Source organism: Lepidochelys kempii, chromosome 10 (genome assembly GCF_965140285.1).
Source record: "Lepidochelys kempii isolate rLepKem1 chromosome 10, rLepKem1.hap1, whole genome shotgun sequence".
Classification (NCBI taxonomy): Eukaryota; Metazoa; Chordata; order Testudines; family Cheloniidae; genus Lepidochelys; species Lepidochelys kempii.
In genome coordinates, this window is record NC_136389.1 from 43999801 (window position 1) to 44022382 (window position 22582).

Genomic DNA, 22582 nt, shown 5'->3' on the forward strand with positions numbered 1-22582 from the left:
GATGATTCATGTGTGAGGCCTGGATCCCATCAATCAAAAATAGCAACTTTGAAACAGCTTTCAAGTAAACTGAATCAAAACTCAGTTTCAGCATGGGTCATTTGAGTCTGTTATTAAAATAGATGATCAAAAATTTATATTATGTAATGTATAGTTAATTACGTTACTCATTATTGTATGTAATTAAAAAGTACAGTACATTTTAGTTGTTTTTCCCTTTGGAACAGTATTGCAATTATGGCTTATAGAGTTTTATTTTTCAGTCCTTCATTTACACCAAAAAAACAGCTCTTTGTAATTTGAAGAGGTCAGCAGGAAATTAATACAAACAATAGACCAGTTTCTGGTAAAATCTGAACGTGCTGACATCTATACGTACCAGCTAAAACTTCAGTAAGTAGGGATATTAGAAAAATTTTTGCTAAACTTTCCAGATTGGATTGACAAATATAATTGTTGTGCGTCTAAATTATTTTTTAGTCTAGGATAATTACGATAATTTTAGTCAATATAAATCATAATTACACACAAACTATTAAAAGAATGTTAAGGTTGCAAAGTCAAGCACTCAAAAGTTAAGAAATGTGAGAATTAAGGTAGCCTGTGCTATCTTAATTCATCTCCCTTGGGGGTATATGCATTATGATGTCATGTAATTAAAGACTCTCATACAATTTTTTTTTTTTACACAGGACCACTTTCCTTGCCCCAATCTGGATCTTGTTCCCTCTGCATTCAAGTCAGGGATGAGTCCTCCTCCATGCTAACGGGGTGCCAGCAGGGATAGCATTGAGAGCACAGGGGAGACAGTCTCCATGTCTGGCACCACAGCAGCTCCTGGCAGCTATGAGGAGTAATTGCAGAGAAAGTCCTGTTGAATCCTTACACCCCTGGGCTAGAACATACCCAGTACAGAATAATCTTCACGGACTTTAGCTGCTAAACTCTAACAATTCTTTGTTGGGCATATGTGAACTGAGACTTTTAACTTGGCCAACTTGGATTTTTTTTAATGGGAACAACAAAAGGCATGTCTTGATGCAAAGGCCATCCCTTGCGAAACTTCAAGTCCCTGCTGCAAAATATGGAGGCACAAGAATTTTTTAATGAAAGAGTCTTAAGAACTTGTTTTTAACATGGGCAAAGGAAAATAGTTTGCCTGAACTTGTTCTCAAAAACAGCTGAAATATTTTTGCTGAAATTCCCCCCCCCCCCCCCCCCCAAAAAAAAAAAAATCAGTCAGAGGCAGACACTGTGGCATGGAAAATTTCAGCTAAAATGGTAAGAATCTGGCAAAGTTAGAAGCAACTGAAATGAAAATTGGGTCTTATAGGATGAAAGTGTTAGGCGATCTTAACTGTCATCCCCTCTACCCAAGCTACCTATTATTCCCTTTCTAAATGAGCTGGAATTATAATTAAATATGAAATATTTTAAAGCATAAATAAATGAAGTCTTTTTTAGTGCTTTGGGAGAAACAGCTGTCTGATAAAACTATCGGAGAGAAATTTGTTTGCTCTTGCATGTGATTATGGTGTATCTAAGCATTGAAACACTTATTTGGTATATGGTTTGCGTGTCTTGCATGTTTCTTTCCAAAAGTTAATCTTCCAAATGGTGCAGATTTCAACCTCTGAAAGCCAGACCTTTATTTTGCTTAAAAATAAAAAGCCTTATTCCTGCAAACATGTATTTGCATAGCTTTGTGCATGTGACCACTTCCTCTGCAGTGAATGGGACTACTCCTGCGGCTAAAATAAATATGTGCATATGTATTTGAATTAGGGCTTAAAATTTCAATTTTGTGATTTCTCCTGGTTTTCCTCTAGGGAAAAACAAAATGATAGGTTCTGATTTTAAGCAGATGGTTAATGAACTCTGAGATAAAACTTGTTAATTGTGTGATCTTCCTGTTACATGTGGTTTAAAAATGCATAGTTGTAATTTTCAGGTTAGGTGACTCTGGGGTTATCACAGTTCATTACACTAGTGTCAGGGGTGAGTGAGTTTCTTATTGTGCTATTAGAGTAATACTTCTAAGCACACGTATATAGAATATCAGAAACAATGTGATGGAATTGTTTCCAGATTGAGCTAATTTTTATGGTCAGTCTTTTTTCTTATTTATGCTAGATTTTTTCCACAGACTTCATATATATTGTATTTTATAAGAACAAGTGTTCAGGATTTAGATTCCAATAAATAAATAAATTTTATTTATTTAAATAAAATAAACATGCACAGCTCATGCCAGATGATGAAGAGGGGAGGAAAAAAGGGAAATTGAATAGTCTTTTATAAAGGATCTCTGTATATCTTAATATTGACAAGTAATATAGTAATAAGATAGCTGAATATCTTGGTGTACTTATAAATTAAGCATTGTATTAATATTTCAAGTTTATATTTTAGGAATCTTTGATATAGGTCAAATTAAAATAAACTCAGATACTTCAGATGGGTGGCTTTGTTGAAAATATCAAATTATTAGATCTTATATGAATATTGAATTGTGACTGAGATTATTAGGAACAGATGTAATACTGCTGGTTTAATAAGTGTAAACACTTTTTAAGAGCTATGTTTCTCTATGTATTTGAAATGCAAATTATTCTGTTAAAATTTTTTGTAGTGGGGAGGGATTATCTGACAGGTAGCCATAAAGCAGTTTTATAAGTAAAATGAGAACTGGCTGTCCTTGCCACAGATACCTTTTAAAACAAACAAAACAAAACAAAAAAAATAGCTTATCCTTTATTACTATCCAGTATCAAAATTCCACCTCTGGTTTTTTTTTTTTTTACCTTAGGTTTTTTAATTTTATTTTCAGGGAAGATAGCTTTATTAAGACGACATTACTAGATTCAAACACCTAGTATAATGCTTATTTGCCTTTCAAGCAGGTTATCAGACTTCCTTTAGTCTCAGCAGGGTTGCATTCTCCCCCTTTAATCCTTTCCATCATGATTTTACCGTACAGGTACCATCATTCTGGCTGAAGATACCTCAGTGGGACTTCCTTTAGACTCTTGTTAATGCTGCTCCTTTGCCAGCCAGAGGTGTTGCTATGAACATTATGAGGCTCTCTTTCCCCTACAGGGACTAAGAGAGTTGCCTTTGTGCCAACCTCATCTCCTGCAGGCTTGAGGAGCAAGAGACAGAGACCGGAAACAGAATCCAAATTTCCCACATTTCTGGTAGTGCAGAACATTATAATTAATCATCAGGTCAGGCCCTTTTAATTAAGTGCATTTAACTTCAAAGGAATCTGAGGATGTACAATGTCTGTCATTAGCACCACACAGAACCTATTTTGGTAGTCCTTGTGACTCAGATACTGTTAATATATTTAACTATAGGGGAAGCTGTTAGTGAACTCTATATTTAGGTTGTCTGACACCTTCCATTATGAAAGATTCTTGTGAGATACTTTTTGAGAATCTGTAACATCTCCATTGTTTGCAGCAGGTCTTTGAGATTCAGCAGGGAGAAAACCGTAGGGTCAGCGAAATGCCTTTTCTTTGTCCCTTGAAATTTTATTGAGATTTAGGTGAATTATGAACTGTTAAAAATCACAGTTGTCCTGCTGTGATATGCATTTGTCAGGAAAACTGTACACTTAAATTCTAAAGAGCTGGGCCCCTGCTGCTGCCTCTACAGCAGCAGTGCATATTACACTGGGAATGCTTCGGAGGGTGTGTTGGAGCAAGCTACTCTTGCTCCAACGTGGCAGGACTGGGCCATGTTCTTCCCCTTGATCTGATGCATGGCCAAATGTCCTATCCCACCTCAGGGGACACCACCTCGGGTAAGAGCCCCCACCTCCTTCATGGTAGTGTGTGAAGAGGGGGGTGGTACTCTTGATCACCTCCTGCACCTAGCACACGGCACCAGCAGTTTATCTTCCCCCTCCTCTGGGATAACAGCTTTCTTCTGCCAGCTAATGTAATTAGTCCCTTAGTTCAAGTCGTAAAAGTCTCTTCTGCGGTCCTGAAGAAACAGGATTCAGATCCTGATAGTGCACGATGTGATCAGTGATCATGTAGTCCATCATTCCCTGTGAACTGGGGAAGACACACTTTATGTTCTCAGGTGTGTAGCTGTTGTATAAGAATGCAAATTAATAAATTGTATATAGATTACAATATAGTTACTTTATGTTGATTGTTATAAAAATTAAGCAAATGGTTCAGATGTTCTCTGTGCAACTTATCAGTAAAGTAAGGTTCTTGAAACATGAGGTTTGGAATGTGGGAAGGGAAAGGAAGGGAGGTGTGTGTGAGAGAAATAAGAAAGTCTTCCAAAGATTGCATTCAATTTTATTTCTAGCTCTGATATATAGGGAATACAGTTTTCAAAGAGAGATGCTTTCTGCTTACTCATTCCCTTTGTGTTGTGTTCTTCTTCACTGTCTGGCAATGGCTAAAAACCACAGTTTTTCAATGCACTGGATGTTACCAGTTAATATAGGCTGAGTAACAACCCCCATCTTTCAAACTGGGAAATAGCAACTGCAACTACAGGATTTTAGGGATGGTCAGGCCACCTCTCCTATTTGCCCCTCTTTCCGTCTCTCCCCAGTTTTACTTTCTGCCTTTGTAAACGGAAGGATGATGTTGCACTAACTGCATTCTTTGTCGCATTAATTCTTTAAAGCCAGATACTTTGAGCGTTAAGACCTCTATAATATTTTAATCTGTTTTGATTTATTTTCTTCTGTTCTGGAGATGGACCCGAAACCTTATAAAAGGAGAGTAATGACTGTAAATGCCCTTCTTAAAGGCACAGTGTTGCCTAGGTCTCAGGCTTTTTCTGCCCAACTTCCTCAAAACCCCCAAACTCATGTGAGCAGGTAGTGGCTTCCAGCAGTCCTTCAAAGTCTGAGAGTGGTTTCCTCTCTCTGCAGCTCCCTGCCAAGGTCTATACTGATGGACATTTATAATATTTTATTTTGATTTGTATAAAAGTATCCTTCCATTACTCAGTGTGCTTTCAAACAGTTAAAATACACTACAAAATATATAATCATATGTATAGCTCTCCACAATAATAATCATAACTTAATTGTGACTTATTTTCCATCCTACTTGCTTCATCACGACCTCTACCAAAATATGGAAAAAAGATGGTATTCACATTGTGTCTTGAAGGCTCACAATTCTAGGCTCTGGGCCAAAGAGAGGTAGGGATTGAGCTCAGAAGTCAAAGGTGTGCAACAGAAATGGTCCCTGTGGTTTAAAATAGAGAAGGTCAAGCTCCTCTGAGGATCACAAATGCAGAAGGAAAGATGTTATCTTGAAGATAACCTGGTCCCTTATTATTCATTGTTGTGTTGTATTAGTACTCAGAAACCCTAATCAGGATTGGGGCCCCTATTATGCTGGATGTTGTACACACACATTAAAAGACCCGAAGAACTTATCTAAATAAAGACATGCTGTAATAAGTGAGTATAATAGAGTGTAAAGGGGAGGGTGGATGAGGAGAGCAGTGATAGGAACATTTGGTTACATATACTAGCCAGGTGGTAATAAGCAGGTTTCAAATCCAATTTTTTTAAAATAGAGAAATTGAAGATATTGATGTCAGTAATCCCTACTGACCACCTGCCTCGTTGTTCTTTGCTGGCAACATAGTTTGCCTTTTGATATAAGTGCGACTCAAATAGAGGGTTGAAGGATGATTTTAGTAGCTTTATAAATTACTTCAGGTAGTGCATTCCACAAAGCATGGCAGGAAAAATTGTGAGGGTATTTGTTGGAGAAGTGGGCAGGTAGATGGTGCAGGTTGGTGGTGGTAGTGGGATAGTCAGGGTGAAGGGTCATGTATGGTTTTTATAGATTAAAACCAACATCTTAAATTCTGTCTGGAAACTAACAGGTTGTCAGGGCAGATAGTGGAGTCACCAAGGGAATATGGTCTTGGTCAATGCATTAGTCTTTAGTTTCAGCTTCCAAGGAGTATCAAATTCCAGGCCCACGGCAAACATGTTAATCACCTAATCTTTAGTTTGACTATGTTTTGATCACTCCACCAACATGAGTATGGAGGAACAGTCTAGCATCAACAGCCCATATTTCAAAGTGACTGCACTTCCTTAATCAGGGTTGCTGACCTAATTTTTCTGATTTTTTTTTTTCTTCCAGCCTATCAACGTTACCGTACTCTTATCTTGATTTGAGATTAAGTCTCACCCAAACTCTAGTCCTATACAGACACTCTTTCATTTGCTCTGCTGCACCCAGGGGATCAGACATAAGAGACATAGAGCAACGTATTGACATATTGAAGCCATTGCTCATGTTTCTTCACTAGCCCTTCCAATGGATTTATATACACACTGAATGGGCCTCTTCTAATTCCTTCTTCTGGAATAAGAATTATGGAAAAGAGTCCTAATTATAGTTTTTTCTCTCATTTCACTAATCTGGTAAAAGGGAGAATTTAATGTTTACTAGAAGTTTGGATTTTGAAAAAAATGACCATTGACTTCTCTGAATTCTGAAAGGAAGCTGTATTTCACAAAATGTTCCTTTCCCCTCACACAAACATAATTTTTTCAGTACCAGTCTTTAGAGAGAATTTTTTTTGCAAGTAGTGCATCTGCTCTTTTAGATGCGAGCCATCCTCAAAGTGCTAAAGGAACAGGAATTCTCAGAAGTGAACTCCCAACTGTTCCCTATCCCCCAAGAGATCAGAGAGCATTTAATTGTTCTTAGATCAGAAGTGGCTGTATCTATTCATTTTTACACTAAATTCAGCACAGGGTTATTCAAATCCATGCTTGCAATTATGACAAAAGTTGCCTTTTTAGCATCTGTGGACATGCAAGACACTTCACTATTTACCTGTGACATCAGAGGTGCTTATGTTTCCTGCTGGGCCCTCTTTATTTTCAATAATTTTTACTTCCTTTTAAGTCTACTTATTCAGGGATAAGAAGTTCATTCTGGTCTGATGAGGCTACATATAAATGTACATCACAGTTTTACAAAAAGAAAAGGAGTACTTGTGGCACCTTAGAGACTAACCAATTTATCAGAGCATAAGCTTTCGTGAGCTACAGCTCACTTCATCAGATGCATATCGTGGAAACTGCAGCAGACTTTATATATACACAGAGAATATGAAACAATACCTCCTCCCACCCCACTGTCCTGCTGGTAATAGCTTATCTAAAGTGATCATCAGGTGGGCTTAATAGTAAGATAGCGACCTTCATACAAATCAGATGTCAAGAATTATAACATTCATAAACCAGTCGGAGAACACTTCAATCTCTCTGGTCACGCAATCACAGACATGAAGGTCGCTATCTTAAAACAAAAAAACTTCAAATCCAGACTCCAGCGAGAAACTGCTGAATTGGAATTCATTTGCAAATTGGATACTATTAATTTAGGCTTAAATAGAGACTGGGAGTGGCTAAGTCATTATGCAAGGTAGCCTATTTCCTCTTGTTTTTTCCTACCCCCCCCCCCAAGATGTTCTGGTTTAACTTGGATTTAAACTCGAAGAGTGGTCAGTTTAGATGAGCTATTACCAGCAGGAGAGTGAGTTTGTGTGTGTATGGGGGTTGGGGGGGATGTGAGAGAACCTGGATTTGTGCAGGAAATAGCCCAACTTGATTGTCATGCACATTGTGTAAAGAGTTGTCACTTTGGATGGGCTATCGCCAGCAGGAGAGTGAATTTGTGTGGGGGGGTGGAGGGTGAGAAAACCTGGATTTGTGCTGGAAATGGCCCACCTGATGATCACTTTAGATAAGCTATTACCAGCAGGACAGTGGGGTGGGAGGAGGTATTGTTTCATATTCTCTGTGTATATATAAAGTCTGCTGCAGTTTCCATGATATGCATCTGATGAAGTGAGCTGTAGCTCACGAAAGCTTATGCTCAAATAAATTGGTTAGTCTCTAAGGTGCCACAAGTACTCCTTTTCTTTTTGCGAATACAGACTAACACGGCTGTTACTCTGAAACCTATCACAGTTTTAGAAATCCTTGTGTTCAGACCATCTTAACTGAATCTTCAGCTTCCAAACTTTTTTAAAATGAATTATTTTGGAGTGTTCAGCTTCTCAGAGGGCCATAATCTTTTTTTCCCCAAAGTGTATATGATGACTAGCTTGTTCAGTATCTCTGTTGCTTCTTTCTCTCCATTTCACTAGAGTTCTCAGGAACTTCTGCAGACATGTGGTAGAGATGATGTTTAAACAAACATTAGTTCTTTGACAAATGGTCTGCAAATTCCATTTTTGCCTATGAAGAGACATCATAAATTTAAATCTTTAAATCTTCTGCTTTTGAAGTATTTTTAACTTTCTAAACTTTCATATAACATCTAAGGTTACTGTAAGTGAAAGACCAGAGAACTCTCTCTTTTTCTAGTGTCCTCTATATGTGGGGATTTTTCATTCCTAAACAGAAGAGAGAAATGTTTTTAAAAATATGATTGTAAAACTACAAAAATTTGCAGGGAACTCAGGAGCAAGTATAATATCTAAAATCACTTCTAATTCAGCTGTGAACATGACTTGATTTCGAGTTGACGCCATACCTTAAAGTGAAAGCTTGATCTGGTAAAATTTCATGATGTACAGTCAACTGCTATTCAACATCTCTACCTTTCCACCTGTTTGGGCCTTTTATATAGGGTGCCAGCCTAAAGATCTTATGGTGATGTAGACAATCCGTGTTTGCTTGTGACTCAGTGGTACATTAATTAATATGAGAACTGATGTAATGTTTGACCAAACAAATGCATTCATTTTCACCAAACTTGGATTTTATTTGCTGATAACACACTTAACTTGAATCATTAACTGTGGATTTGCAATGCTATTGCTGTTTAGCAGGTCTGTGTGTGTGTTCAGGATCTGTTTGCTTTCATCCATCAAACCCTGGCTATTTAGAAAAAGTCCTTATTTTAAAAAAGCAACAAATAACCTATCTTCCCCCAAACCATCTGCAGTTATGTTAAGGCTCGTTTTTTAAAGGGGCCTAAGAGGGTTGGGTGCCCAGTTTCCATTGAACTTCAATGGAATTGAATCCCTACATTTGGAAAAAACCCATCCTCAGCATAAACAAGTGTTTGTTCTAAATGCTTTTTTGCATGTTGCCAATATTGTTAATTATATCCTGTATATACGCACATACTGCATGTGTGTGTATATACTGTTTTATATTGAACACTCATTTAAATTATTGTTTTATGAGTTCATTAGGAGTTGTGGTTGTAGATGTATCTATTCTTTGTAGATTTTTGTCTAGATATTCATATGAAGTATCTCAGAAACATTAATGATTTATCCTCAACAGTGCTATGAGGTAGGAAATATTTCAATGGTTTGTATGTATTGGGTGCATACCACAGGACTTCAACTGCAAGGAGTAGTGGATGATGTAATCATTAATGAATGTGGTCCCATTACTGCAGAAAAACTTAAAGTGCAAGTAGGATATGCAGCAAGTAATTAGAAATACATTATTAATACTTTTAAATGTTGGATATTATAGTACTAAGTGGCTTCCTATGGTTTCTTTTGACAGTTAACTGCAGTATTGAATTAAAAAAAAAACCAGTCTGCTAACAACTAAAATGTAGTTTCCACACAAATCAAGCATGTGTGGAAATATGAAACTTGCTATTATAATATGCAATTTTTAATCTTACACCTCTACCCCGAAATAATGCAACCTGATATAACACGAATTCGGACATAACGCAGTAAAGCAGCACTCCGGGGGGGCTGGAGCTGGAGCTGCGCGCTCTGGTGGATCAAAGCAAGTTCGATATAACGTGGTTTCACCTATAATGCGGTAAGATTTTTTGGCTCCCGGGGACAGTGTTATATTGGCTTAGAGGTGTGTGTGCAAAATTCAAAGCTGAAACCACTTGATAGAACCCTTCCCCAAAAGCAGATTTTATTTCATTTATACAAATTTGTCAGTAAGTTGGTATTCATACGAATGAACAAAATTTAAAATGCTGTGTTACTGGACAGTGCTGGGAATTGGTAATAAGGTACAGTGTCGTTTTCCTGCTGTTCTTTGAAGCTAGTAAATTTTCACCCATTTTACATGAGTTGAATTTTGCCCATTATCATTTGGATGTTTAGTGACCTGTGGGTAATGAATTGATATTAACAAGTGTAAGAGGCTGTTGTGAGGGCCACATCACAAAGAAAAAGGTACTTCTAGACAGCGATCAAGTAATTTTTTTAACCTTCTATTGAATAGTCTAAATCGACTGAACTTTTTTAGTCACTATAAGACAGGTTTTCCAGACCTTAAACCATTCTTGTAGTTCTTTTCTGAACCCTTTCCAGTATAACATCTTTTTTTAAAGTATGACTACAAGTACTGGACACAGAATACCAGTAATGGTCTCATCAATGTTGTATGCAGAAGTAATGATACTTCCTGCTCCTACTCAATATTCCCCTGTTTGTTCATACAAGGATCACATTAGTGCTGAACCACCACATCACACTGAGACCTCATGATTAGTTGGCTATCCACCCTGACCCTTAGGTCCCTTTCATAGTCGCTGCTTTCAGGAATATCGTTCCCCATCCTGTAAGTCTGACCTATGTTCTTTGTTCCTACATATACAGCCTTGCATTTGGCTGTATTAGAATGCACGTTGTTCAAATAAGTCTGCCTTACTAAGCAATCCAGATCACTCTGGAAACTGACCATTCCTTATAATTATTTGCCACTTTACCATTTTTTTGTCATTTGCAAACTTTACTAGAAAAGATTATAGTGGAGTGGCAGTTCTGTACAGTGAAGGTCGAGTGTTGCTTACTGTTTAAAAGATGACTATGGTAGGTGCTCTAAAATATATATGCTTACTCAGATTGTCTTGAAATTTGATGTGCTTCTTAAGGGTTTATAGTAGGGGGATTGGTACAATTTTGGGGGTCATTTAAGTTAACCTTTCCTGAGATGCAACCCTTCTAAAAATATAATTTGTTTCCTAAATCAGCTGGTTCTTACATTTTTGCACACACTTAGGGCTCAAACTATGGCTCTCATCCTCCACAAAATGATCTCACTGCTCAGGATTCATCTCAGCTAGTGTCACTTTGTGGAAGCAATATTTAAAATGCTACCAAGGGTTAAGTTTAAAACTCAGGCTCAGGTTGAATCAAACTCATGAGCCAAAGACTGTGAAATGCACATGTGTGGCAAGACAAGAGCTTTGCTGGTAGATGGATTGCAGGCAGGCAATAGCTGTTATAGCTTAGGTGGCTGGCTTAGGTGACATGTTGTGGCTGTTGAACCTGATCAACACCCATGTATTCCTATCCTTAGCAGCTTTCTGGGAATCTGTTCTCTCCCTGAATTACTCACGCCTTTTGGAAGTTTTGCCCTGAAACTAAAGGTTTTGGTTTGAGACAATATTTTAAAGTGCTCTAAAATCCACATACAGGCTCTGATTTTAATCTTATGGTATGGTCAATGACATTAAAGACTCTAGTAAGTAGTTAGGGTGATGTAATCATGACTCCTGCTCCTCAGTCATTTCCTAAACAATGGAACTGAGTGTGATTAAAGGAAAGCAAGTCACGGTGTCCTTAAGTTAACAGGTTAACTAAAACACAGCTACCTAACGTGAGTTGCTTATAACATCTTAAGATTGTTATAACTTCTGGTGCAGATATAGGGAATGTGGGTGGTGATGGAGCAGTACATAGGGTGTGGGGATTGGGAGGGTGCCGGGAAGGGGTTCTACCTCTTTGACAAACATCACCCTTTAGGACTGTATTCTGGTAGAACTACTTAGGGCTTAGCAAACCTCTAGATAGTCCTTATTAGTGTAAAGGATCATCCAAACACAGTTCTTGAAAACCCAGTGTGATGATTAGAGTTATAATGAAGAACTGCATTTCCAAAAATGTAGTTTTTCCTATGATCCCTCAACAAATAAGGGATTGTGATCAAGGGGACCTTTGCTCTCTGGTAGATCAGAGCCACTGACAGAGCAGAACAATTGGAGGGAGAGGGAAATCTGATATTATGGGGATGGTGTGTACTTGAATTCTGTATTTCCTAGTTTTCCAACATTTGAGTGTAGCTGAACTCATGTTCTGCAAAAGCATGAGGCACCACTAGGCAGCCTTAACTCTGTGTTAATGATATTTTTTGGCAGCCAAATTTATATTTTCTTCTGTCATTGGTAAAGGTTGAATAGCATTGGCCGAGAACTGATCTTTGTGGGATCCCAGTAGAAATACACATGCTGGATGATGGTTCCTCATTGACAATTACTTTTTATGATCCATTAGTTAGCCACTTTTTTATCCATTTAATATGTGCCACATTGAAAAATTATCACAACACAAAAATCAATCAAATGACGTGGTTCTAAGTGAGGTGCCTTACAGAAGTCTAAGTACATTATGACAACATAGTTTCCTTTAACAACCAAACTTGTGATGGCATCAAACCAATATCAGATATGACCAGACCTATTTTCCAGAAACCCCGGTTGATTGGCATTAAGTATATTGCCAATTATAATGCCATCTTTTAATTCTTTACTGATTCCATATTGTATCAGCCTTTCCATGATTTTTGTCCAGGACCAGTATTGGACTGACTAGCCTGTAGTTACCCGGGTCGTCCTATTTACCCTTTTAAAATATTGGCACAGTGTCCTTTTTTTCACATCCTCTGGAACATCCTTAGTATAGCAAGATTTTTTTTTTTTAAATTAACATACAGGATTCAGAGATCTCATTGGCCAGTTCTTTTAAAACTCCTGGATGCAGGTTATCCAATCCTGTAGATTTTAAATTTTTAACTTAGTGTAGTTACTGTTTAACATCCTCCTGGGTTACTGTTGGAATAGAAAGTAATGAACCTATATCATTGCTAGGATTTCTTTTTTCTAATTATATTAAAAAAAATCTGTCTGGTTATCCATATCCCCACTGATTATAGATTTTTTTTTTCCATTGACCACGTTAGCTTCTTTTATCAATTGGCTGCATTCCAAAGCTAATCATTTATAGTCATTGCTATCAATTTCCCCCTTTTTCTTTATATTTTATATATATATTATTACTGCTTTCTCTTCCCTCTGAGCCAGGAAAGATTTTAACCAAAAGTCTTCTTGCTCAGTTGTCGAACTGTTATTTTTTGGACATTTAGTAAAATATTCTTAAATGACTCCCAATTATCTTTCACATTTTTTTATTTTTTTCCCTCCCATTAAATTTTGGGCTAGTTACAACTTTGCTAGACCCTAAAAATCATGGTCTTAATGAAGCCACTGGATTTATGGGTTTATTACAACAATCTGTAATTCACTACCCCTCCAGCCCCTTTTGTCCTGTGACTACAGGCATGTTAACTGGCTACTTCACCTTGAATTGTCCTATGGAATATTTGCTAACTTCTTATGCTAAACTATCTGTTCAACCTTTTATTTAGCTGTGACACTCTTGAGTACCTTTCCCAGATCTGAGCAAGAGCTTTGTGTAGTTTGAAAGCCTCTCTCTCTCACCAACAGAATTTGATTCAAGAAAAGATACTACCTTATCCACCTTGTCTCTTTGATATTCTATAGGAGGAAGCCAATGGAAAGAGCAGAGGACAGGTCTGATATGCTTGCACTAGTTATGTGGCTGAAGAACGACAGTGCACTGTTTTGTACTAGTTGGAGTTTCCTAAGGGCTGATGTCTTCATTCTCAAGTATGTTGCACTGATGTAGTCCAGCTGTGAGGTGATAAAACCATGTATAATTGAGGCCAGGTCATCATTCACCAGGATGAGATGGAGTCTTGTAGCCAGCCAGAAATAGCAGAAAGTATTACTCATGGATGCTGCTATGTGAGTGCTTAGCATCAGCAAGAAATTCAGGAGCATTCTTAAGCTATGGACTGAATTGACCAACCGTGGGTGTGTACCTTCAGCCCAATGAGACAGTACCGTGATTGCAAACTCTTCATTTGCCCACCAGCATAAGTTTTGTGTTGCTTAGGTTCATTTTTACCCAGGTATTCTTCATTCCTGAGCTGATCTTGTCCAGACACAGGGGTCATATGCAGCAAAGGATAAATAGAACTGTGTATTTTCAGTGCTATATCCAGTCATTTGGATCAAGAAACTTCCATTAACACTGAGAGCTGAGCAGTAAAATATTTTTCACAGAATTGATATTGTCTCTCAGAAATTCAGTTATCAAGGAAGATAACTTGATAGTACCCCTCCACACCCCTTGCCAATTTCCCCCCTGCTTTCCTTTCTGATATGTTATGGAAAGGACATTATAGTGAACATTTACTTGTTTTACACTTAAATTTACTATTTTGTATTATAGTAAAATAGTTGAAAGTCATTCCCATTTAAAAAAAAAGTTTTAGTAGTATATTAAGAAATTATATACTTTCTGCTTTTTTCCTCATTCATAAATAGTGTACACTTAACTCCAGGGCAGTTGTTACTCAGCTGCAAGAAACAATTCAATAACTAATAAAGAAACAAACTGTTAAATTAACACTTCTGAGGATTGGGGAACATCATAATCATCTTTAACAAAAATGAATGCAGAAGTACCTTTGCTATAATACTGAGAAACTTTCATTGTGTCTAAAATTACTTGCCTCAGGTAAACGAGACTCAAACTGAAATTGAGGAAAGTGTTGCATAAGAAGTTTTTTCTTCTATCTTGTATACTTCTAAAAGAGTTCTGGATCAAACCGCTTTCTGGCACCTTCAGTGTACGAATTCATTGATAGTTTGTTCCAAGTGGCAGAGCCAATTATGACTTCGGTTTTTTGACAACTTTTCCTTCACTCTCTGTCTGTGATTTCATTTCTCTTATTGTTTTCTGCCTTAAAGCTAGGACAATTTGCAGTGAAGCAAAGTTCTTGCCACCTTCACTTTATCTTTAATTCAGGAACTTCTGTGACTTTTAAATTTAATGCTTCAAGAAAATGTATGCTTCCGGTATACTCTTCCTTCATGTTCTTTCTCAAAGAGGGATTGATATCTCTTCAAAAAGTATGGCCAATAACAAAACTGTGATGTGAGCCCTCTGGCTCTACAGCTGGGCTGAAACTTCTTCTGCTCAAGTTTTAAAAACTTTTTTTTCACGAGAAACTACTTGAACTCCCTAACCAAGTCCTCAGTGATACAGATTACAAGTCTTTGCTGTCTTCCTTTCAAAAGACCACCTCACCTCTTTGATTCCATACAGGGGACATAATTCTTTTCAGAAGTGTCTTTTGAGGACTTTTGGTCCAGGAATAAATAGAGCCAGCTGTTGGGCATATTTGCTATTAGTATTTGTGGATGGGCTGCATACCAGCGTAGGCAATTTAATCATATTCGTATTGATATTTAATCATATTCATATTGTGTTCGGTCAGTATTTCTGGTCTGTCTTTGGGGGGGGGGGAACATACGATGTAGTGATATATCCTATGATGATGCTCTTTCCATTTTACTAGTATCTCAGGAAGATGTTAAACAGCAGCTAGTAAAGTTAAACGCTTCTAAATCAGCATCCAAGAGTTTTAAAAGAGTTGGCAGATGAGTTCACTGGGTTGTTAATGTTGATATTTCAATAAGACTTAGAACACTGGGGAAGTTCCAAAAGACTAGAAGAAAGCTGCTGATGTGTCAATATTTTAAAAGGCTAAACAGGATGACCTGGGTAATTATAGGCCTATCAGTCTCACATTGATTCCAGGCAAGAAAATGGATGGCTAATTCAGGACTTGATAAATAAAGAATTCAAGAATGATAATGTAATTAATGCCAATCAGCATGGGTTTATGGCAAGTAGACTCTGTCAAACTAACGTGATTTTTTTGGGATGAGATTATAAGTTTGGGTGACAAATTTAATAGTGTTGAAGTAATATAGTTAGGGTTCTGTAAAGCATTTGGATTGGTATCACATGACATTTTGATTAAAACTGGGAAGATATAAAATGAACATGGCCCAGGTTAAATGGATTAAAAATTGGATAAGTAAGAGGTCTAAAAATTGTCACTGTAAACAGTAAATCATCATTGAATGGTGTGTTTCTAGTGGGGTTCCGTAGGATCAGTAGTTGGCCTTTGCTATTTAGTATCTTTATTAATGACTCTGGAAAAAATACATAAAATCATCACTGATAAAATTTGACACAAATGGGGAGTGTTAAATAATGAAGAGGACACGTCATTAATATAGAACAATCTGGTTTGCTTGGTAAATTGGGTGCAGGCAAACCATATACATTTTAATATGGTCAAATGTATACCTCTAGTAACAAAGAATGTAGGCCATATTTATAAGATGGGGGACCCTATCCCAGGAAGCAGTGACCCTGAAAAAGATTTGGGGGTCATGGTGGTTAATCAGCTCAGCATCAGCTCCCAGATCGTCCAAAATGACTAACACAGTCCATGGTTGCATAAACAGGGGAATCATGAGTATCAGTAAAGAGGTTATTTTGACTCTGTATTTGGCACTAGTGCAACTGCAGATGGGAATAGTGTCTAATTCTTGTGCCCTTAATTCAAGAAGGTTGTTAATAAATTGAAGAGTCTTCAGAGAAGAGCCATGAAAATGATTATGGATTAGAAAACATACCTTAGTGTTAGACTCAAGGAGCACCCTCTGTTTAGCTTAACAAAGAGTAGGTTAAGGGGTGACTTGATTACAGTCTATAAGTACCCACATGCAAACAAATGTTTAATAATGGGCTCTTCAGTGAAGCAGGGAAAAGTATAGTACAAGCCAACAGCTGGAAGTTTCCACTAGAGTGAATTGTACACAAGTGTAGTTATACCACTTATACATTTTCTTGACGTAGACAAGCTCTAAATATTTTTCTGTAATAATTCTTGTGAATAAACAGAAGCAAAATGTGAAATAGCTCAGTTTTCTAGATTTATATTTCACAAAATGTGTTATTGTCTACTCCATCCCCAGAAATAGCAGAAGAAACACATTTGCCTTTGACAATCCTCAGACTCTCAGTTACGAAGTAGTTAATCCTGAAGTACATGCTGATGTGGGGAAACAATATGAGCCAGTTGCTGTGGCTGGTAGGGTGTGGTTCAAAAAAGACCAGTTTCTGATGCTGTTTACTGGCTGAGCTAGAAAGGGCTAATTATAGAGACAAACTAGGGAAGGAAGAGAACAGGGTCAATTAGAGCATCCAGCACTGTTTCCTTTAAATTAGTAGTTGGGTTGAATAGATAAAAATAATAAAAAAGCAGTGAGTGAATTTTCAAATTTACTGACTTAGAATTGTGCCAGTGGCTATAGTAAATGAAATCTTGTAACTTGTTGCACATTGATTTTTAAGCAAATAGTGTTATCAAATTTGTAGTTTTATTTGCCAGTACATCCAAATTTAGTTTAAAAGAAGACAGCAAGGGTGTTATCGCTTCCCTTTTTCTTGTGATTCCTCTTTTTGAGTATCTTCTATTGAATGTCAGTAAGTCAAAGGAGTGTGGTCTATGACAAGAACCAACATAACATCCTTTGACATTATTTATCAAAATGGATCTTTGACACGAAAGAGTAATTGAGCAACTATTTTAAAACTTCATTGATATAAAGATATTAAAAGAAGCATCTTGAGTGTATAATCTATATGGTACATATTATATAAGTAGAAATATCAAACCATTTTGGCCATGTTTTTGTCCCTGTTTTGGGGATGATCATTTTCTTCAGTATATATAAAGGTTTGAAGTTAAGCTTTTCTGGATTTCTTTCCCCTACTTTGAATTAGCTAATGTTTTAAAACTCTATGAAGAGATGCTTAAGTGCAGAGTATTTCCGGATCTCAATTCCATTGAAATAGAAGTCAAAATAATAAACTCATATGCAGACAAGAGTGGTTAGCAGCCAATCATTTATTTGGTGCCAGTTGAGCTCCTCCTCTTATCTCAGTTTTTTGCCTGTCTTTCTGGTAAAAGGTAGCATTCTGCAGACTTTGCCTTTTTGGAAGTAAGTTTTTGATTTTCTTTTCTGTCTTCCAGAATGTCCATAACTTGGAAGCTTTTTGTACAAATGAAGGAGAAAAAGGAGAGGGGAGAAAGCCCACAGTTGCAGTCAACTGAGCCCATACTGGCAGGTTCCTTCTGCCAGTCCTGTGACTCAGCCCTAGGCTTGCTTGCTTCCTTGTGGCAGCTTCTGGCAGCGTATCAAAGGAGCGTCCTGTGCTTTCAAGCCATGGCTGAAAGAGGACTTTGCTAGAGTGCAAGCTGAATCTGTGGGATATTTTCTCCTTAGGAATCTTCCGTGTCCGCACCCCTGTAAAGTGCACCATTTCCCCTCACAAAATCTGCTACTCCTGTGGCAGAGAATGTTTTTTCTCCGTGTTATTTTAGCAAACCACCTATTCCTTTAAAGTAGTGGTTTTCAAACTAGGGGACGCGAGCTCTCGTCAGGGGCATGTGAGAAAAATCCTGTAATGGCAAATAACGCATTTTATTTAGTAAGACTTGGCAATGTAATCATAGGTATATTATGACCCTAACTCAGATGGGGTATGCAGTAGACTACATTATTTGGAACGGGTGCACAAGCTAAAAAGGTTGAAAACCACTGCTTTAAAGGATCATGCCTGTCTGGGGATAAATTAGATAGAGCCCTTGAAGATATTTCAGATCACAAAACTGTTCTGTTGGGGTGGTTCACCCTCTAGTTCTTTGTGCTACTGTATTTCTTCTAACGAAGGGTCTGCCCTTCCCTTCAGGTTTAGTATTTCAATTTTGGAAATCCCTGGTTAAATACTGAGAATTCCAGTCTGTCTATCAGAATTGGCTATTTTGTAATCAAACATCCAGACCGTGTCAGAATAAAGATCAGGATAAACCTTCCCTCTGATGGTGTCTGTTCTCCCTGCTTAATGGGGCAGGTTGGGATACAAGTGAGCTGTAGCTCACAAAAGCTTTATGCTCAAATAAATTGGTTAGTCTCTAAGGTGCCACAAGTACTCCTTTTCTTTTTGCAAATACAGACTAACACGGCTGTTACTCTGAAACATGGGAAGGGAGGATTTCCTTGTTTTTCTAAGGAGTGGACAGCAATTACTTGAGGTCTTGCTAGAAGACAGCTTGCTTCAGAAGATAGAACTGTCCTGTGGGGAAATGGGATGGGGGATGGAATTTTATAAAATCACCAGGTGACGTGACTCAAGTATCTCCTCTGTATATGATTTGTTTTGACCTGTTCTTTGTTTCATGTGCTTATCAGGACTCTGTTCACTTTTTTTTAACACAAACTCAAAAAAGCAAGTGAGGGAATGTGGCTCTTCCGTGTTACTAGTAGGGCTGTGAAGAAATTAAAAAAATTAATCTTGATTAATTGCACTGTTAAAACAATAGAATACCATTCATTTAAATATTTTTGGATGTTTTCTACATTTTCAAATATATTGATTTCAGGTACAACACATAATACCAAGTGTATGGGGGTGATTACTTTATATTTATTTTTTATTACAAATATTTACACTGTACAAAACAAAAGAAATAGTATTTTTCAATTCACCTAATACAAGTACCGTAGTGCAATCTCTTTATCATGAAAGTTGAACTTACAAATGTAGAATTATGTACAAAAATAACTGCATTCAAAGATAAAACAATGTAAAACTTTAGAGCCTACAAGTCCACTCAGACCTATTTTTTGTTCAGCCAATCGCTCAGACAGACGAGTTTGTTTATATTTGCAGGAGATAATGCTGCCTGCTTCTTGTTCAGTGTCAGCTGAAAGTGAGAACAGGGGTTCACATGGCACTGTTGTAGCCAGTGTCGCAAGATATTTACATGCCAGATATGCTAAAGATTCATATGTCCCTTCATGCTTCATCCACCATTCCAGAGGACATGCATCCATGCTGATGACGGGTTCTGCTTGATAACAATCTAAAGCAGTGCGGCCCGACATGTTCATTTTTATCATTTGAGTCAGATGCCACCAGCAGAAGGTTAATTTTCTTTTTTGGTGGTTTGGGTTCTGTAGTTTCTGCATCGGAATGTTGTGCTTTAAAGGCTTCTGAAAGTAGGCGCCACACCTCGTCCCTCTCAGATTTTGGAAGGCACTTCAGATTCTTAAACCTTGGGTCGAGTGCTGTAGCTATCCTTAGAAATCTCACATTGGTACCTTTTGTGTTTTGTCAAATCTGCAGCAAAGGTGTTCTTAAAATGAACAACATGTGCTGAGTCATCCGAGACTACTACAATATGAAGTATATGGCAGAATGCGGGTAAAATAGAGCCAGAGACATACAATTCTTCCTCAAGGAGTTGAGTCACAAATCTAACGCTACAAAAGTCCCATGCGAATACCTGTTCTCCCTCTCTGGTGACATTGTAAATAAGAAGTGGGCAGCATTATCTCCCATAAATGTAAACAAACTTGTTTGTCTTAGCGATTGGCTGAACGAGAAGTAGGATGGAGTGGACTTGTAGGCTCTAAAGTTTTGCATTGTTTTGTTTTTGAGTGCAGTTATGTAACCAAAAAAAAATAATAAATCTACATTTGTACTTGCATGATAGAGATTGCACTACAGTACTTGTATGAGGTGGCTTGAAAAATAGTTTCATTTTTACAGTGCAAGTATTTGTAATAAAAATTAATATAAAGTGAATAGTGTACACTTTGTATTCGGTGTTGTAATTGAAATCAATTTTTTTAAAAATGTAGAAAAACATCCAAAAATATTTAATACATTTCAATGGTATGCTATTGTTTAACAATGCGATTAAAACTGAGATTAATCGTGATTAATTTTTTTAATTGCAATTAATTTTTTTTAATTAGTCGTGTGAGTTAACTGCGATTAATCGACAGCCCTAGTTACTAGATTTAAAATGGTTGAGTTGTTCTCTCCAGTGTTCAATTCAAAATTAAATCCTTCAGGTCAACTATGGCAGCCCTCAGCCTGAGTGATTTTCTGGCATCAGTAAACATGCAGGCTGTTTGTGCATTCCCATGTACTCAAGTCAATAGAATTTTTCGAAATTTATAGTTGGATGCCACAGATTCCAACCAGTCCATGTCTTTGACTTGGCAAACCCACCAAGTTTTTTCAACAAAGGATTAATGATGGCAGCCCTCTGGAAGGAGGGGAATCACCGTCCATGATCCCCTTCCTTAACGACTGGGCTCAGGCTGCACAGAATAGTAGTTATTCCATTTTCTGGGATTGACTGCCAACAAAGAGAAAAGCTTTCTAGTTCTGGCTTAACACACTTCATATCTGGGAGCACTTGTGGACTGTCTGCACGGGTGGAGATCTCTCGAGGTATGAAACTGTGAAGGCTCTTATTCTGTTAGTATTCAGTCAGGAGACATTCCTGGCAAGAATTCTTGCATATTTCTGGTAGTCTTGTCAGGCTTTATTCCCCGGGCTTGAATACACCTGTGAACTTTGCAGCAGTTTCTTCTGACTTCAGGGAGCAATTCAGTAAGTTGGAGGAAATATTTTGATCCCTAGTTGCAGTAAAGGCTCTTCCCCTTCATTTGTGAATGATCAGGTAAAACCCTCTTAGGGGGGATGTCCTATCAACTTCTTAGTACTCTGAGAGTAATGGAATCTGGGGGCTTGTGTACACGGAGATGACAAAGATACCTACTTTGCATGACATGAATCCGAACTAGGTACATTTTAGAGTGCACCAACAGGATGTACATGGGACAGTTAGAGCACAACACATTAGTGAGCTTTACAGATCACACTCTTCTGGTGTGCTTTGCTGCACTGTGCAGACAAGCCCTGGGACCCAGAAAGTAAGGAAACAAAAAAGTTTTCCTTTCTTTCCAGATATTAATTGCACTTTCTCCTACATTTGGCTACCTTCATACATACCTGTTTATAGTGTGAAGTTAGAGAATGCTTATCTTAGTGCTATACAGGGTCACAGACAGTGATGTTCAGATGTTGCTGTGGTTTATTCCTGAAATATCTCTGTTCTGTCTGATTGTAAGTGAATGCATGTCATTTCTTAGTAAGAGAAGAGGAAACTTCCACTTTGTACATATTTGTAAGAGGCTCAGAAAGGCCAAAGTAGAATAGATTCAATTTCTAGAATTGGTAGGTATCTCCCTCGTCTCTCCAGCCCTTCCTCTTACTTTGTGGAGTACACCACCATCTTGCCACCCACCTAGGCCCATAATCTGAGTACCATCTTTGTTTGACTCAGCCTTTTCCTCAGACCTACACCCTCTAGGCTGTGTGTAAGTCTTGCCACAAGTACTCCTGTTCTTTTTGCGGATGCAGACTAACACGGCTGCTACTCTGAAACCAATTCTTCCTGTGCAACATCTCCAAAACCCAGGTTTTCCTCTTGTGCTCACCAGCAAGACCGTCCTCCAACCATCCATTTTGTACCTTAATTACTGTAACCTCATCTTTGGTTTTGCCTCCTCAAATGCATTCAAAATGCTGCTGCTGCTGCTGAACCATTTGTCGCTTTGCTTCTCCATGGCGTGAAACAAGTTTTTGTTCTTACCTTTTAAGGCTCACCTCCTGCAGTTGTTTCATCTATCTATTGCAGCGGTTCTCAAACTGTGGGTCGGGACCCCAAAGTGGGTCGCAACTCCATTTCAAT

General features: G+C 37.8%; 1 protein-coding gene across 4 annotated transcripts in view; it reads left to right on the plus strand.

The window, feature by feature from the left end:
• The window catches only part of MYO9A (myosin IXA), a 467674-nt gene that overhangs the window by 7933 nt on the left and 437159 nt on the right, over nt 1-22582 (plus strand). The window contains exon 2 of one of the 4 annotated variants that reach the window (XM_073363174.2): nt 693-1281. The exons of the other annotated variants lie outside the window; for them this stretch is intronic. The gene's annotated coding sequence lies outside the window, so the exon portion shown is untranslated. The remainder of the gene's footprint in view (nt 1-692; nt 1282-22582) is intronic. 4 annotated transcript variants of the gene reach the window in all.